This window comes from Chenopodium quinoa, unplaced genomic scaffold, assembly GCF_001683475.1.
Source record: "Chenopodium quinoa cultivar QQ74 unplaced genomic scaffold, ASM168347v1, whole genome shotgun sequence".
Classification (NCBI taxonomy): domain Eukaryota; kingdom Viridiplantae; phylum Streptophyta; class Magnoliopsida; order Caryophyllales; family Amaranthaceae; genus Chenopodium; species Chenopodium quinoa.
In genome coordinates this window covers 9,488-26,722 of record NW_018742776.1, presented here as the reverse complement: position 1 = coordinate 26,722, position 17,235 = coordinate 9,488, and the positions used below count along the sequence as shown (strand labels likewise).

Below are 17,235 nucleotides of genomic sequence, written 5' to 3'. Positions count from 1 at the left end.
TTTTGTATAGATTGAAATTATATCTCTTGGCAATAATGAAAGACTTGATTTATGTATTTTTTAGGGGGGTTGATTTGCCCATTGCAATATTTGCAAAAGGTACTTTTATTAATTTATTTATTTGTTTAGATTTTTATTTGATTGGATATGACATATGAGGTCTATTAATATGTTAATTTTGCAGTGTGTTTTGTTGTAAGTGTAACTTTGATTTGTGGTATTACCCCACTAAAAAAACTTGGCTGGTGGTAATTTACTGTAATGTATAAAATTTGATGTGAAATTTAAGGTAAAATTATACTATGAATGATACTTTGTAATGGGATTAATATTTAGCTTTTGTTATTGATGGATCGATGTTGAATTAAGGTTTTAAGTTATGTGATTTGATGCTGAAAGATGTTATTTTTAAATTTTGAAAGTATGATTCAGCAATATTTAATTATGATTCTGATGTGATGAAATAATGTAGGTTAAAGGGTGGTAAATTATATCTAGCAAGATGAGAGGGGATGTATTTGCAACATAAGCTGCTACAATGGGTAGTTGCAAAGGTGGGACAGCGCAACTATTGTAGGTACGTATACATTCTTTATTTTTTTTAGTTCTTTTGCTGATTTACATTATAGTTGAGAAGAATTATTTGTTAAATGTTTGTCTGATTTGTTATAGTATTTGATTTTGGAATTGGAACACGTATTCTTGAATTATGAGAGTTAGAGATCATGTTTGATGTTGATGTAGAAGCTATTATATACATCAAGAGGGAATTCGGCCTTGAAACATAACCAATTTGAAGGGACTTTTAGTGGAGTGCTTGATTCACAATTTGTTTAGTTATTAACAAGATTCAAGCAAGGACTAATCTAATCAATCATTTTTAGTAATTGGGTTGGCTCTTCAATTTATTCAATTAAAATTAATTTTATATATGTTAATATTGAATTAGTGTCTTATTTTTGGAACAAAAAAATACAAAATGTTATTAATTACGACTCCCTCCGTTCCTAAATGTTTTTTACGTTTCCATTTAGGGTATTATTTTTTATTCTTTACAATTAGTATCTTTCCTATTTTGGTCATAACGTTTGGACAAAATTACCTTTGTTTTACAATATTTCTACTCAAAAGTCCTTACTTTTTCATGTGATATTGTACTTTTTGTACTATTTTAATAGTTTTTCAACACTTATTATTACTTTCTCTCTCCTCTCTCCTCTCTCCTGTAATTTTTTTTCACCCCACATGCTCAACATTGTATTTTTCAATAAAATTGTACTTTCAATCATTGAAATATTCCAATATACCTCAACTTTACACAATTTCTTAATAACCGCGCATAATTCCAAACGTAAAAAACATTAGGGAACGGAGGGAGTATATTTTATCATTTCTCTCTTATTTTAAACCCCACTTAACTTATTTTATCATTTCTCTCTCTTCCATTGTCCTCACTAAAATATTAAAAATATTTATCCTCTCTCACATACTTTGTCTTTCGTGATCCCCATCTTACTTTTACTATAATATTTATTCATCCACTCACAATATTATATCACTCTCTTAAAACTTTGTGCAATCCAAAGTGATGCAAGTAAAAATAAAAAAATAATAATAAAAAAAAACGGAGGTAGTAATATGTATCCTGTAAGGTTGTAACATGGGGGAGTGTTAACAAAATTTCTTCATTTGAATATTTACACTAGGAATGGCAACAGATCGGATTTGGGTCGGATGTGGTTAAATTCGAATCCAATCTATTTAGTAAACAGATCCTGGACTCGAATCCGAGTCCGAATCCTATCCGACTCGTAATTTTCGGATCCGAATCCGGTCCGTTCATACGGACCTCCAAAATAATTCGAATATTTTATTTTTTAAAGTCATATACCTATAATTGCTTGTACTGTCATACCAAATAAAGTTTAAACATAACATATTTAAATTATGAACTAAATTACATAACAAATTTTTGCTACAAAACAAGCAAACAATTGTCCCAAGTTATAAAGCATATGCTCATACTCACAGATTCGGACTCAGATCAGACTGCGTTGGAATTTGCATAGGGTCCAAGTCCGATCCGCCTCCTATTCGGATTCGGATCTATTTTATCGCATTCGAATTTGGACTAATTTTAAACGGATTCGGATCCGATTTTTTTTTCTTTGGATTTGAATCAATCTCGAATTAAATTCACATCCCTAAGGCGATCTAAGTATTGTGTATGTATTTTTAGATCCGATACAAATGAAAATATTCTTAGATTATACTATGTCCATAATAATAACATATATCTAAAATAATATTGGAATTATGACATTATGCTTGCATCTATAATCATTATAATTCGGATTTATGCTGCTAAATTCATTTTAATATGTTGTGTTTAATTGGATGTTCATTTTAAAGCACTTGGAGGACTATTTAGAGGCTAAAATTATGTTAATTAAGAAAACTTTCTTATCTTTGTCATCTTTCAGCAATAGTAAAATGATCACCCACAAGCTTATCACCGTGAAAGATGTCACTAAAATCAATACTTTGTGCGATTAGTCTTGAGTTTCTTTAAGGGAAATGGTAGCAATAAGAAGTATTTTAACATGATTTATTACTCTCAAGTCTCAACACTAATTTTTTTAGGATAGTTCCAATGTGGGTACTTGTGGCTTCAAATAATATCCGAGGATTTTGAGCTACTATTTTATTTGTTTATTCTATTCTAATTTTGTAGGATTTTTGCTACTTTCTATTTTGATTAATGTGGGCATTAAAATTAATAATCTATTCTGATTATGGGTTTTTCCTTTATAAAATTAAGTGGTGTTGATAAGTATATTAGGTGACTCGTACTTCGTAGCTTTGTCCGCCCGATCGGGCGGACATTGCCCGGTCTGACCGGGCGGAAGAAGAGGTGCCTGGCAAATTCGTTGAAGAAGCTGCTCTCGCGCCCGACCGGGCGAGCCTTCGCCCGACCGGGCGAGCCTTCGCCCGATCGGGCAGACCTTGCCCGGTCTGACCGGGCGGTGGGGTTGGATACGTTGAAGCATTCGTATGGAGTTTTCTTCTCGCGCCCGATCGGGCAGACCTTGCCCGGTCTGACCGGGCGGAGAAGGAAAAATACGGAACGCGGATTTTGCGGTTTTAGGTTATCTTATTTTATTATCTTTTTGCCCAAGTATCTTTTAATTAGGGATTAATATAAAACCTCCCTAATATCAGTATTAGGGTCAAGAGAGACAGAGTGAGAGCCGTTCTTGAGAAATACAAGAATCATCTTTGTAATCTTTGCAGTTTATAGTGAAATCATTCGATCTCGGTGCCCGTGGACGTAGCTATCACATCGATAGTGAACCACGTAAATTCTTGGTGTTGTTCTTATTGTTTGCATTGAATTTCTTTATTGTTTTCTTGTTTGTTTTCGACCTTTGCTTCCGCTGTCGCACAACAATTGGTATCAAGAGCTCAGGTTCAATCCTTGGAGAGTTTCTTGAAGATAACAATGGCAGGAGATTCAACAATAAGAATTGAGAAGTTTACCGGGAAAAATAGTTTCGGGCTATGGCAAATTAAGATGAAGGCTCTGTTAAAACAACAGCAGATATGGCGTCCGTTGGCTCCAAAGAGTACTACTTCGGAGTCAGGAGACGGACCGACTGACTCGCAGTTAGAAGTTATGGAAGAGAAGGCACACTCTACCATATTACTTAGTCTTGATGATCAAATCATCACGGAGGTTGCTGATCAGGAAACGGCGGCTGGATTGTGGCTGAAGCTGGAGTCATTGTATATGACTAAGTCGTTGACCAACAAATTATTACTGAAACAGCGGTTGTTTAGCCTCCGGATGCAGTCAGGTACTTCCTTACGGGAACATCTAGAAAAACTTAACTCTATTTTGCTTGATTTACGTAATTTAGATGTTAAAATTGATGATGAGGATGCTGCGTTGATTTTACTTGTATCTCTACCGTCTAGCTTTGAGAATTTTGTAGAGTCTTTTGTTGTTGGTAAGGATTCTATAACCTTAGAAGAAGTGAAGGCAGCACTTCATACTAGGGAACTCAGAATGAAAGCTACGAGTGATAATGGGGATAATGGTAGTGGGTTATTTGTTAAGTCCGGAAAGTCTAAAAAGAATAAGGGGTTTAACAAGGGGAACAATGCTGGGTCGGGTGCTGGAAACGGCAAGGATGGATCTAGTAAAACTACTACTAAAACATGTTATTACTGTAAAGAACCGGGTCACTTTAGGAATAATTGTCCGGTGAGGAAAAACAAGTCCCAGGCTGCTGTAGTTGAAGAGAAACCGAATGAGAGCTATAATTCAGAGGAAGATTTAGCATTAGTCAGTTCTGCTAGGTCTGATGATTTATCTGATAACTGGGTTCTAGATTCGGGGTGTTCGTTCCATATGTGTCCACGTCGAGATTGGTTTGATACATATGAACCTCGCAATGGGGGTATGGTTATAGTCGGTAACAATGCTCCATGTAAGGTCACAGGTATTGGTTCCATGAGGTTGAGGACTGTTGATGGGCGGAGGTTAACTTTGACTAATGTACGGCATGTTCCTGCTTTAGGAAAGAATCTGATTTCATTGGGTACCCTGGATGAATTGGGGTACAATGGTGTGTTTTCAGATGGGGAGTTGTGTATTTTCAGAGGTTCTGAGTTGGTACTTAAGGGTATCAAAAGGAACACCCTCTATGTTTTTGAGGGTGTTACACTGCCTAGTTCTGCGGTTTGCGCATCTGTATCTCACCAGGAGATGACTAAGATTTGGCACATGAGGCTTGGTCATATGGGGGAGAAGGGGATGCAGCTATTGTCCAAGAGGGGTCTTCTATCCGGGGTCAAGGTTGCCAACCTTGAATTTTGTGAGCATTGTGTGTTTGGTAAGAAACACAGGTCAAAGTTCAGCAAGGGTGCTCACATTACTGATGCAGTGCTCGATTACATCCATTCAGATTGCTGGGGTCCATCTAGAGTTGAAGGTATGGGAGGTTACCACTATTTTGTGTCATTTGTTGATGACAAGTCCCGATACACATGGCTTAGGTTGCTTAAGTCAAAGGATGAGGCCTTCAAAGTTTTCAAGCAATGGAAAGCTTTGGTGGAAAATCGACAAGGAAGGAAGATCAAGAAGCTACGAACGGACAATGGGCTAGAGTTTTGCAAAGACGAGTTTAATCAGTTCTGTGCAGATGAGGGTATAGGTCGGCATCATACTGTCAGGAAGACACCACAGCAGAACGGTGTAGCAGAACGGGTTAATCAGACACTGCTAGAGAGAGTCCGATGCATGCTCTCTAATGCAGGGCTTGGGAGGAGGTACTGGAGTGAAGCTGTGTTAACAGCTTGTTATGTCATTAATAGGGGTCCTCATTCTGGAATTGATTCCAAAATTCCGTTTGAGATCTGGAGTGGTAAGTTGCCTAATTTTTCGAATTTGAAGATTTTTGGTTGTGTTGCTTATTATCATGTTATTGAGGGTAAGCTGGATCCACGAGCCAAGAAGGGGTGTTTTGTTGGGTACGGGGATGGTGTGAAGGGGTTTAGAATTTTTTCACCTTCGGAGGGTCGGGTCATTCTTAGTAGGGATGTTACTTTCGATGAAAACACCATGTATTCAATTAAAAATGCAGAGATTTTCAGATTTGAGAAGGGAAGGAGACAATTTATTACAGACAGATGGGGTACTTGAGGTACATCAGTCTACCATTGCTGATTTACCTCGGGTACAATATATTGATGATGATGCTGATGTTCCAGTGCCGGGTACTCCTGAACCTGAGATTACTCCTACTCATTCTAACTCTGGGGATGAGGTGGAGCAATCTAATCAGGGGTCATCTAGTCAACCTGACACCATTCTTGAGATGCCTAAACGAGTTATCAAGAAGCCTGTTAGATTGATTGAAGAGATGGAGGGAAGAAATTGCTGTGTTGATGCGATGACAGGTTATGCATTGAGTGTAGCTGATGATGTAGAGTCATTTGAACCTGCCACATATAAACAAGCAATTAGTTGTAGTGAGTCTGCGCAATGGCTTGCCGCAATGGGTGAAGAGATGCAGTCTCTTTACAAGAACAGAGTGTGGGAACTGGTAAAGGTACCGGAAGGGAGGAAGCTTGTGGGTTGTAAATGGATTTACAAGAAGAAAGAAGGGTTGTCGGAAACTGAGCAAATACGTTTTAAGGCTAGGCTAGTTGCTAAGGGGTTCAGTCAGGTAGAAGGGGTTGACTTTGTTGAGATATTCTCACCTGTGGTTCGACATACTTCTATCCGTGTGTTATTGTCAATTGTAGCACATTTTGATCTTGAGCTGGAGCAGTTGGATGTTAAAACGGCTTTCCTTCATGGCGATTTGGAGGAGGAGATTCTGATGAAGCAGCCCGAAGGATTCGAAGTTCCTGGAAAGGAACACTATGCCTGCAGATTGCTAAAGTCATTGTATGGACTTAAGCAATCCCCCCGACAGTGGTACAAAAGGTTTGATTCTTTTATGGTTTCACAAGGTTTTGACAGGAATTCATATGATTGCTGTGTGTATCATAGTAAGCTGGATAATGGTTCCATGATTTATCTTTTGTTATATGTTGATGACATGTTGGTTGCCACAAAGAATAAATCTGATATTGCTAGATTAAAGGAGATGCTTAACTCGGAGTTTGACATGAAAGACTTGGGTGCAGCTAGGAAGATTTTGGGTATGGAGATCTACAGGGATCGGGCTAGAGGTAAGCTTTTCTTGACTCAGAAAAGCTACATTGAAAAGATTCTGTCTCGTTTTGGGATGGAAAAATCGAAGCCTATAAGTACGCCAACTACTGTTAGTTGTAAGTTGTCTTTGTCTATGTCACCTCAATCAGAGGAGGAGTTGTCTTATATGTCTAGAGTTCCATATGCAAACGCGGTTGGTTGTTTGATGTATGCTATGGTCTGTACTAGGCCGGATATTGCGCATGCTGTTAGTGTTGTAAGCAGGTTTATGGCTCGACCTGGGAGGGAACACTGGCAAGGGGTGAAAAGGATTTTTCGCTACCTGAGAGGGACAGCTGATATTGGTCTTGTGTACGGGAATGGTAAGGAATGCTTGGTCACTGGGTACAGTGATTCTGATTATGCAGCTGATGTGGATACCAGGAGGTCTGTGACTGGTTATGTGTTCACTTTGGGTGGTTCTGTGGTTAGTTGGAAGTCTACATTGCAGTCATCAGTTACGTTGTCAACTACTGAAGCTGAGTATATGGCTTTAACTTCTGCAGCTAAGGAGTCTATTTGGCTCAAAGGCCTAGTAGGTGAACTGGGTATTGCACAGGATTTTGCTACAGTGTATTGTGATAGTCTAAGTGCGATTTGCTTAGCTAAAGATCAAGTACACCATGATCGGACGAAGCACATTGATGTCAGGTATCATTTCTTGCGTACTGACAAGAGGATTAAGGTGAAGAAGATTGGGACTGCTGACAACCCGGCTGATTTCTTCACTAAGCCTGTTCCGTTTAGCAAGTTTAAACATTGCTTAGACTTGCTAAATATTGATTACTACGTGATGTAGTAGGCCCTGAGGGGCGAAGTTGGGGAGCTCCTGGTGTAGGTGTGTTGGCCTTAAGGTGGAGCTTGCCCGGGGCTTGTGATGCAGGTGGAGCATTATGAGTTGTTATACTTGGAGACGAGTATGTGATGGGTCTTGGTTGAAGACTTATCGGGATGTATGGCTTATGCATGAGTCCTGCATCGGGTTTGGCTTGAGATGTTTTTTCACTATGTCTTGATGGGGTCGTTTGCTGACTACGAGTTCTCGTCAAGGTGGAGATTGTTGATAAGTATATTAGGTGACTCGTACTTCGTAGCTTTGTCCGCCCGATCGGGCGGACATTGCCCGGTCTGACCGGGCGGAAGAAGAAGAGGTGCCTGGCAAATTCGTTGAAGAAGCTGCTCTCGCGCCCGACCGGGCGAGCCTTCGCCCGACCGGGCGAGCCTTCGCCCGATCGGGCAGACCTTGCCCGGTCTGACCGGGCGGTGGGGGTTGGATACGTTGAAGCATTCGTATGGAGTTTTCTTCTCGCGCCCGATCGGGCAGACCTTGCCCGGTCTGACCGGGCGGAGAAGGAAAAATACGGAACGCGGATTTTGCGGTTTTAGGTTATCTTATTTTATGTTATCTTTTTGCCCAAGTATCTTTTAATTAGGGATTAATATAAAACCTCCCTAATATCAGTATTAGGGTCAAGAGAGACAGAGTGAGAGCCGTTCTTGAGAAATACAAGAATCATCTTTGTAATCTTTGCAGTTTATAGTGAAATCATTCGATCTCGGTGCCCGTGGACGTAGCTATCACATCGATAGTGAACCACGTAAATTCTTTGGTGTTGTTCTTATTGTTTGCATTGAATTTTCTTTATTGTTTTCTTGTTTGTTTTCGACCTTTGCTTCCGCTGTCGCACAACAACAAGCTTGATGGAGTGGGGATCAAGACTAAAATTTGTAAGGGAATCACGAATAAAATGCCATTCTAATTTGTCATAGGCTTTTTCAAGGTCTAATTTAAGAATAAACCACCCCTTTCTACCTTTCCTATTCCTCATGGAATGAAGAATTTCATTGACAATAATGACATTTGTCTTCGTACCCCTACCTGGAAGAAAGCTATTTTGGTTTGGGGAAATTCTACTAGGCAGAAAAACCCTTAACCTATTAGCCAAGATTTTCGCCACAATTTTATATATGGTATTGCAAAGACTAATTGGGCGAAATTGGGAGATACAAGAGGGATCATCTTTTTTGGAATGATTGCAATGTGAGTTTTATTTATGACAGGAGGAATCTCTCTCTCAACAAAATTTTTTTGAACAAATAAAATCAGGTAGATTTTATAGTGCTCCATTTTTTTTTTATAAAAACAAGGATGGTATCCATCAGGCCCGGGGGCCTTAAAGGATCTCATCCTAGACACAACATCCCAAATTTCACACTCATTAGGAGTATGAACCAGAGAGACAACATTCCCAACAGATTCAGTAAAAAAAATCATTAAGATCAGGGGCAGCATCACATTGAAACTTTAGGAGAGATGATTTTCCCTACATAATTGAAAACATAAGCAGATACAATGAAGATCTGATTTCCCTACTTGGAAATTGAATGTAATTCACAAGCAAGTAATCTATTTGGAGAAACAAATATTCATCTTTTACAATGTAATCTTGATTTCAAGGTACACTATTTCAGAAAGCCAGGGTGGAACAGATTTAAAAGAGTGCAATAATTTCCTTTAAGTTGTCAGTCATATTTACGTGCAAATTAGAGAAGTCTTTGAAATCAAGTGTAATGGTTCTAATAACAGTATCAAAATTCAAAAATCTCAAGACCCTTAAAAGTTTAGTCCATCACTACAATGTCCAATCAATTGAATGGGTCGACTCAGATAATGTTCAAATGGTCATACAATACTTGAATCTTCAACCCTTGTTGAAATGGTATGTTCCCTATCAATCAATCAAAGCCTTAGTCCCATAAGTGGGGTCGGCTACATGAACCAAAAGTGATCATTCCATGTATGTTGCCTATAAGAACCAAAAAAAATATTTCTCTGGTTCACAAACAAAAAATACCCTAATATTACATTCCTATAATCCTATCCCAAGTCTGAAAGAATCAGCAGTCGTGCCATTTAATTTCCTAAGCAATGGCCTGCTCTCTTTCTTGTGCTCCCCCCCCCCCCCCTTGTTATCACTAATAATCCTACAACCATTATTTCACCACTGCCAAAACTAATGGTAACATATCAGTCGGCCAAACTCTACAAGCGACCATCACTGGCACTCCATGGCTTTCACCTTCAGGTGATTTTGCTTTTGGCTTTTCTAAATCCCCTTAACCACCACAATCTCTTCTTGCTTTCTATTTGGCATGCCAAGATTCCCAATACAATTGTTTGGCATGCAAATAATGGAACTTGTGTTCCTGCAGGATCGTCAGTAAAGATAACTGCAAATGAGGGTCTTGTTCTTAGTGACCCTCAAGATCACAATATATGGAACTCCTCTAACGAGTTTGCTAGCACTGCGGTGAGCTACGGTGTTATGAACATATGGGGGAGTTATGGAGTTTTATATTTACCCATGACTTCTATTGGGAGTACAGAATGCTGTATTTTCCTTTTTATTATTTATTATGCGCAGGACGTCCAGTCACTTCATGTGGCATTTGCCTACCCGGTTAGCTCCTGGCGTAGTTTACCTCACTTTATTTGGGGCAGGGATTTTTGGTGGGAAACCCGTTTGATGCGTAATCAAATTAAATAAACAATTTAGTGGTCAATTTATTTTTTGGTTGTGTTGCGTGCTTGAAAACAGGTGCAACAAGGTAAGTTGTACTGTTTACGCTTATGTACTCGGCATTGCTAATTGTGTGTTGTATGTTTGTTTGGCATTGCCTTTATCTTGGCCCTACGATGACCCATTTCTAATGGTGAGTAGCGGGGACAAAGTAAAGAGGAGCTTTTCAGGTGTGGAAGCATATTCATGATGGGCATGAGTGAAGAGCGAATCATATTTAGTTTTCATAAGAATATGATGTGGTTTGTTGATTTAATTATTATATATTTTGCTTGTGAAACTAATGCAAAGGTTTTCAAATGTTTTATCTCGGTTTTATTAAGGGCTTACAATGGTTCCAAGTTGTAGGTTGACTTTGTTTGACTTTGGTTTACTTTACTTTCATTTGGTTTGACTTTTTTTAGTTTGACTTGTTTTGAATGGTTTTAAAGAGAGTCTTCCACTATGTGTCTTTGAAAATGCCTAAGTCGTTTTCACGGTGGCAGTAATGTTTTAGAATTTCCTATTTTGTATTTTTTAAAAGAGTAAAACAAGTATTTTAAAGGAAAGAAATTTCTAGGGTATTACACAAGTTGGATTATTAGAGACTAGAGTAGGTCAAATGGTCAATAGTGTTGGGTCAAGATTATTATCAAAGCCACGGGGCAAGAGGTCGACAATCAAGCAAAGGAAAAAGGAAGAAAATCGAATATCAAGGCTATCATCATGTTAAATAAAACAATAGAGACAAAAATGCAAAGGTTAAGGAAAAAGATTGAGTATTGATAGTACGGACAATATTAATCTTTTAAGTCATTCTGATTTTGCCAACACCATTATGAGTTTGTCAACTGCCCTAGTGAGGTAAGACTCTTTGATGATGCGCGATAATACTTAAATAGGAAGCACAATTACGTCTTTTAATTTGAGGAGCGAATTAGGGAGATGTCAATCAACTAAGTCAAAGTTTCCTAATTAATGAAAATATCAATCAACCTAATCAATGTTACCAAAAGGATAAAAGATCCTTCAACAATTACCTATATTAGATTTACTACAACTTAGTATAAATTATATCATTCGTCATATTGTACATCATCAAACATTCAATAATAATACTCTTTCTTTCAAGTTTTGTGTTTATGGCATTTCTGATAATCACACCCTCAATCCTAAAAGCAAATTAAGATAATTTTTATTGGGATTTGCCCAGGATAAGTAGCACCACTCAATTGAGTATATTCTTCGGCAGTTGGGCATGGCCTCATTCGTTATATGGTCACAATTTTACCTTTATGATAAAGAGTCATAAAATGACAATGATGTAGACAAAATTCAATCTAAAGTCTCAAATAACATTGCAAACACAACGAAAAAGTACATACAGTTTGTTCATGGAATTGACTGTACGTAGTATTTCATTGTGTTTGAAGTAGATAATCATTGTATCGAATTGCAAAATACTAAGAGATGCTAAGCTGAAAGGTGTCTCCTTGTTATTTGCATTTCAAATTTTCAATGCAAGAAGCTAATTTTTTTTTGCTTTAGGAAGTGAGCTTCATTTTCCATAACACAGGAAAATTACATTACAGGTGCAATGATTATGTCAAAATTGCATTACAGGTGCAATGATAATGTGCAATTGCGCAAGACATTGAAGCGTAATGTGAACATAAGTATGTAACTAGGTTTCTTCAAAAACTAATAAAAAAACAATATGTAACTAGGTTTTTGCAGCGAGTCCTAATTAGTCATAACATTGATCTATCAGATTGAACAGCCTAATGTTGAATCAGACTCGAGGGCGACTAGTGATTCAAACTTCACAGTGTTTAAATCGGCATATGCAATCAGCATATTCAGCATACTCTATAAAATTTTCACAGGAAAAAATGTGTTGTTTCTGTTTGCTATATCTCTGAGTCTATATATATCTGATGGACAAAAATCAGACCCTGAAACTACAAAGAGGGAAGAGATGCTGTTTTAATCCCTGACACCGGTGAAGATGAAGTAGTTGCATTGTCGGTCCAATTCTTCTCACCCCAGTGCCACAACATGCTTTCCCAAAAGCAGAAGTTTTCAAAGCATCTTTCCAATCTTGGATCTTTGATCTTTATCTTCCAGTGGCCGTCAGTGTAATTCGCTTTCTCAGCCTGCCTTCTATCCCATTCCAATGCTGCCTTCTGCTTAGACTAAGCAAACAGTATTTATGCAAATTTTCAGGCATCGCATCATGCACCTTCCACCAAGTTTTATGTGCAATATCGCTGGCAAACTCATGCAATAATTCATTATTCCAGTTGCAATCATAATCCCGAAAGCACAGCCATGGTTTCAAGCCTAGGTAATGGATCACATAAAGTATTGGTGGGTCTGCACCAAATAACCGGGTTTTCATTTCTTTCTTTTCAGGCTCATCACCCTCCCAGTAATGCTTCAAAAAATTCATTCGCTTGGGAATTCGATGCACCACGTGAAGATCTCATTCAAATAGCCTTGGTCCCCACCATTGTACGATTCAATCTCATTAATGTGGTCCATTAGTAATTGAAATGTACAATTAGATGGCTCAATTACCATAACCCCAGAGTTGAAAAGAGTAGCGTTGTTCCCTATGGCAGAAATCTCTGGCATCCCAAATAGGAAGTCGAGATTTCGGAGTATAGAAGGTCTGCATCTATGAAAATGATCTTGTCATAATCAGTTAGCTGCCAGAGACGGAATTTGCTGTAGTTCCACTCATTATAGGCTTCTGGTTCAGCTTTAGGGTTCCTGATTCTTTGAATGGTATGGATTTTCCAACCTGCAGCCTCAAGGCCACCTCGGTGATAATCACTGATTGTGTCATCAACAAGTATGACTAAATCACGAGTTGAACCAGACATTCTAATGCTTTGTGCTGCTGCAATGGCTCCACATACATACACGTGTGCTGAATGAAGGATAGTAGCATATGCTTCTCGATGTGCAGTTCCAGAAGATAGATAGGCTGATATAATAGTTCCAGTTAAAATTTTAATCATTAGTAAATATCATGTAGCATACAGAACACTCGGTCATGCATACAACCATACTAGGAGGTTGAAAAAGTATACAATAACAATAGAAGACGTAATGACACCACTATTCACAGGTAATTCAGGGCTGAAGGAAAGTGTATTTAATAATAAACTACTGGTACTCCTTAAAGGATAGGCATATAAACAAGCTAAAATAGTACATGACTATCATCCATGGAAATTTGGACATCTTACTCTGAAACTGTCCAAAAATTTCCATCTTCTCAGTTGAAGGATTTGACCCCCTCACCCTCCCCAAGTAAAGGGGAAAAGTTCATTAGTTTCTCCTTGCATAATTTTTATTTAGTCATAATTAAGAATTAGGAATAAATTTAATAACTTTTTCACTCATTAACCCAGCTTTACATAATTGTATGCAAACCTTTAAATCAAATAAATGATAAAATGACAGGAAATGATTTGCAGGGGCAAAAGTGCACTCAGCACACTTCCCAGAGCCAGCATTTATTTTCTTATTCATTATTTGTCCCGATAGAATGTTTTTTTCAAATGCAAAAATCACGTTAAGAAACTTGTATCACCTCAGTCAATGAAATACATTTATCAAAATGGAATTGCAGGACGCATGTATAAGTCTAACTGAGCTTTTATCAATATCCTGGCTAATTGACCTTCTTTCTCATTCATTAGAACGATACATCTGTGTGTGTGTTTAAGTTATGTTACCAGTATGAAATTTAATCACAAAGCAATTTATTGTTTAACAGCATGCATCCTTCCACACACCTTGTGCACATGCTAAAGTGGGCCAACAAGGACTAATAGCATCCTCACCAAATTGAGTGGTGTTCTGGACTTCTGGTGCAATAGTTAATGACTCTTGTAGGCTGAACTAAGTATAAGCCATGTTTCCTCAAAAAAAAAAAAAAAAAAAGGTATAAGCCATGTAGCTAAGAGTCTAACATTACCTCGTACTAATGCCACATCATAAATTCAAATAGAACCACATACACATCCAGAGTTAAAATAAAAACATTTCAGCACAACAAATATCTATCTATTAGATCTTTAAAACACAAAAGACAGACTTGCACCAATAGAATAACATCTACAAAGAGATAATACCTTTTGGATTGAGAGGGAGCGCAAGTTCACATGATCCAACAGGAAGCTGAATCTTTTCTCTTAGGGTATTGAGATTGGGCTTGTACAGCATGCATTCCAGCACGCGACACAAGTTCCTTACAGGGGAAGAGATTTGGGATAGGAAAGCAATCAGAAATCAACAGTATATGCAGGTCATATGACCCCTTAGCAGATGCAGCAAGTTTTGCTGCAGTAAGCTGTAAGTGCAGCCGTGCAACATCTCTCCACCATTTTCCTAGCTTGTTGCAAGGCAACTTCACAGCAATAAGATCCATACGTGCATTTCTAGGAGCCTGAATACTGGGAAGAGAAGGACAACTAGGTATCTCAAAGTCTTCTTCCTCGTCAATCCACTCAGGATACAGCGTTTCCCAAGTCAAACTTTTAGGAACATGGTCCAGATGCAAAATCATATGCTCAGGAGAAGGTAACATTTCCTGCCAACTATCAACTTCGTTTTCCTTGAAATTTAACAGGCCTATAGCCTTATAGTCATTCTTATCAATAAGAGTTTCCATGACTTCTGAGATGTGATTCCAATCAATAGCTAGATCGGATACATAGCGCTTGTCAACATGACTATCCCCTCTCCATCTATCTACAATGCTCATCCTGCATTCATAAAAAAATCCGTGTTAAGCAAATTGCATAGGATAAATGATAGTCACTACTATAAAATTCAGAAAATAAACACAGGAAATGCGTGAATTCAAAAAAGAAACCAGCAGAAGTGGTCACTGATTCAGATAATGCAAAATATACCAGGAAAGTTGAAGCCTTGAATTAATTTGGAATAACAAGCTATAAATTGAAATAAATAGAACTAAAACCTCTGGAATTGCTCGAAGAACAGTGAAACAGATGAAACTTACTGAGAACTGGATTTTGATATATGTTCTGTATGCTTAAGGGATGGAGAGTGAAGAAGTGTCAAAATTGTTACAATCAAAATGACAATTAGGAAACTTTAATGGGGTAAACTTGCAGTTATGACTTCTATCTTGGAAGGAAGTATATGATGCCTTTTCTACATCTCTACTATCTCGATGTCTTAGAGACCTTCTTTTGCTTGATTCTTCGCTGAAAGAAATCAAAGAGACGGAGAAACATTAGCAAGCAAACTATTTAGACTGGCAAGGGCAGTGTTAAACCCAATTTTACTAACAGTGCTCACATTCCCTTATACTGAGAATTAGAATGTGAGGAATAAGACAAACAGGCTTCTAACATGTGATATCAAAGAAGATAAACGCGAGATCCAAACTGTCAGATTTTCTTTCTATATCTATATACCAACAAGTTTAACAGAAATTTAAGAGAAATGAACATATTATTGCTCAATAAACTGGTTCAATGAATCCTAGTTATCCTACATTTTATTGCCAACATTATGAAAAGTATACTAGCTCCTACACCCCATTGTTTTGGATCTAAAAATGAAGTTAAATTAGCTCCAAAAGTTAGACAATGACCGGAAAGCATTATATCTATTACTGGGTCGTAATTTGTATACTAATATACTTCATATATGACTAATTGCAGCTTCTCTCCCAATTCCCCACAGCCCACCTCCACCTCAAACACACACATATAAACAGTCACTAGAAGTAGAACAGCTTATCCCACTAAACACAAGAAATATAAATGACTGCTTTGTTTTGTTCGGTAAAAGTCCTACATCATCCCCATATTCAATACCTATGTTACTTGGACTCTTCACTAGTTCATTGCACCTCAAGTAACCATGTCAAATCCTCAACACTCCAACTTGGGAATGGATTCTTCAAACCTTCATTTTAGTCCAAAACCATGGCTTACTTTCAGAAAATAGCCGAGTCAAACAATGGGAGCACATACCTATACCAGACATGAGTATCCGAGCCGTAATAACTTAGCAATCCTTCACCAAATAGCTAGGTTAGGAGCCTAAATGGGGAAGCTAACATCCCTCTGCACAAACCCTCCCCTCCACTTTCTACCTTTGCCTACACCTTTCAAGGCCAAGCCTAAAATCTCATAAAAAATGACTCCCCAAAATCCCATCTACCCTTGATGAACAAGGTTCAATGACTAGCCCCATCATCATAGAACATTCATATACATTGTAAAATAATTCGAAACCTCGAAAAGCCGAAACCATGAAAATCCAAATGACATATGAATCAACATCAAACTACACAAAAGCATAGCATCCTTCAGCAAAGACCCACAAAATGAGCATTGTAAGAACCCACAAAAACAATGAAATACCATTAAAATTAAACACCCCAAAAATTGAACTTATACTTAGATCAACAGTAAATTCCACCGACAAATAACACACATACAAAATCATACTACTCTAATAGCGAAACACAAAGTTAGAGAGAGAAAGAAGACGAACACTGAAGCAGAAACACGATGACGGGCTTCCGGGGCTTTTGGGGATGAAGCAATTGAACCTCTCATCTTCTACGTTACTTGGGATTTTGATGAAAAACTCCCAGCAAAAAAACACTTACATCTGATCAATTAAAACCCAGAAAGTTGCAACAAAAAGCAGTTATAGCATAGTAGTAAAATTGAATGCAATATGGGGAAGATCACAACTGAGAATTGAAGGAGGAGAGAGAAAGTGAGAAGAAGGAAATGGGATCTTTGGTTTATTTAGTAGGGAAGTAGTAGGAAGATGAAGCAGCAGAAATTTTTATGCCGGGAATTTCTCAGTAAATTTTTTAATTTTGACGGCTCAAGGACCAAC

The 17,235-nt window shown here is 37.9% G+C and overlaps 1 pseudogene; it reads right to left on the bottom strand.

Annotated features, from left to right (window-relative positions):
- Nucleotides 1-12,155: 12,155 nt before the first annotated feature.
- LOC110724902 lies at nucleotides 12,156-17,235 on the bottom strand (annotated as a pseudogene).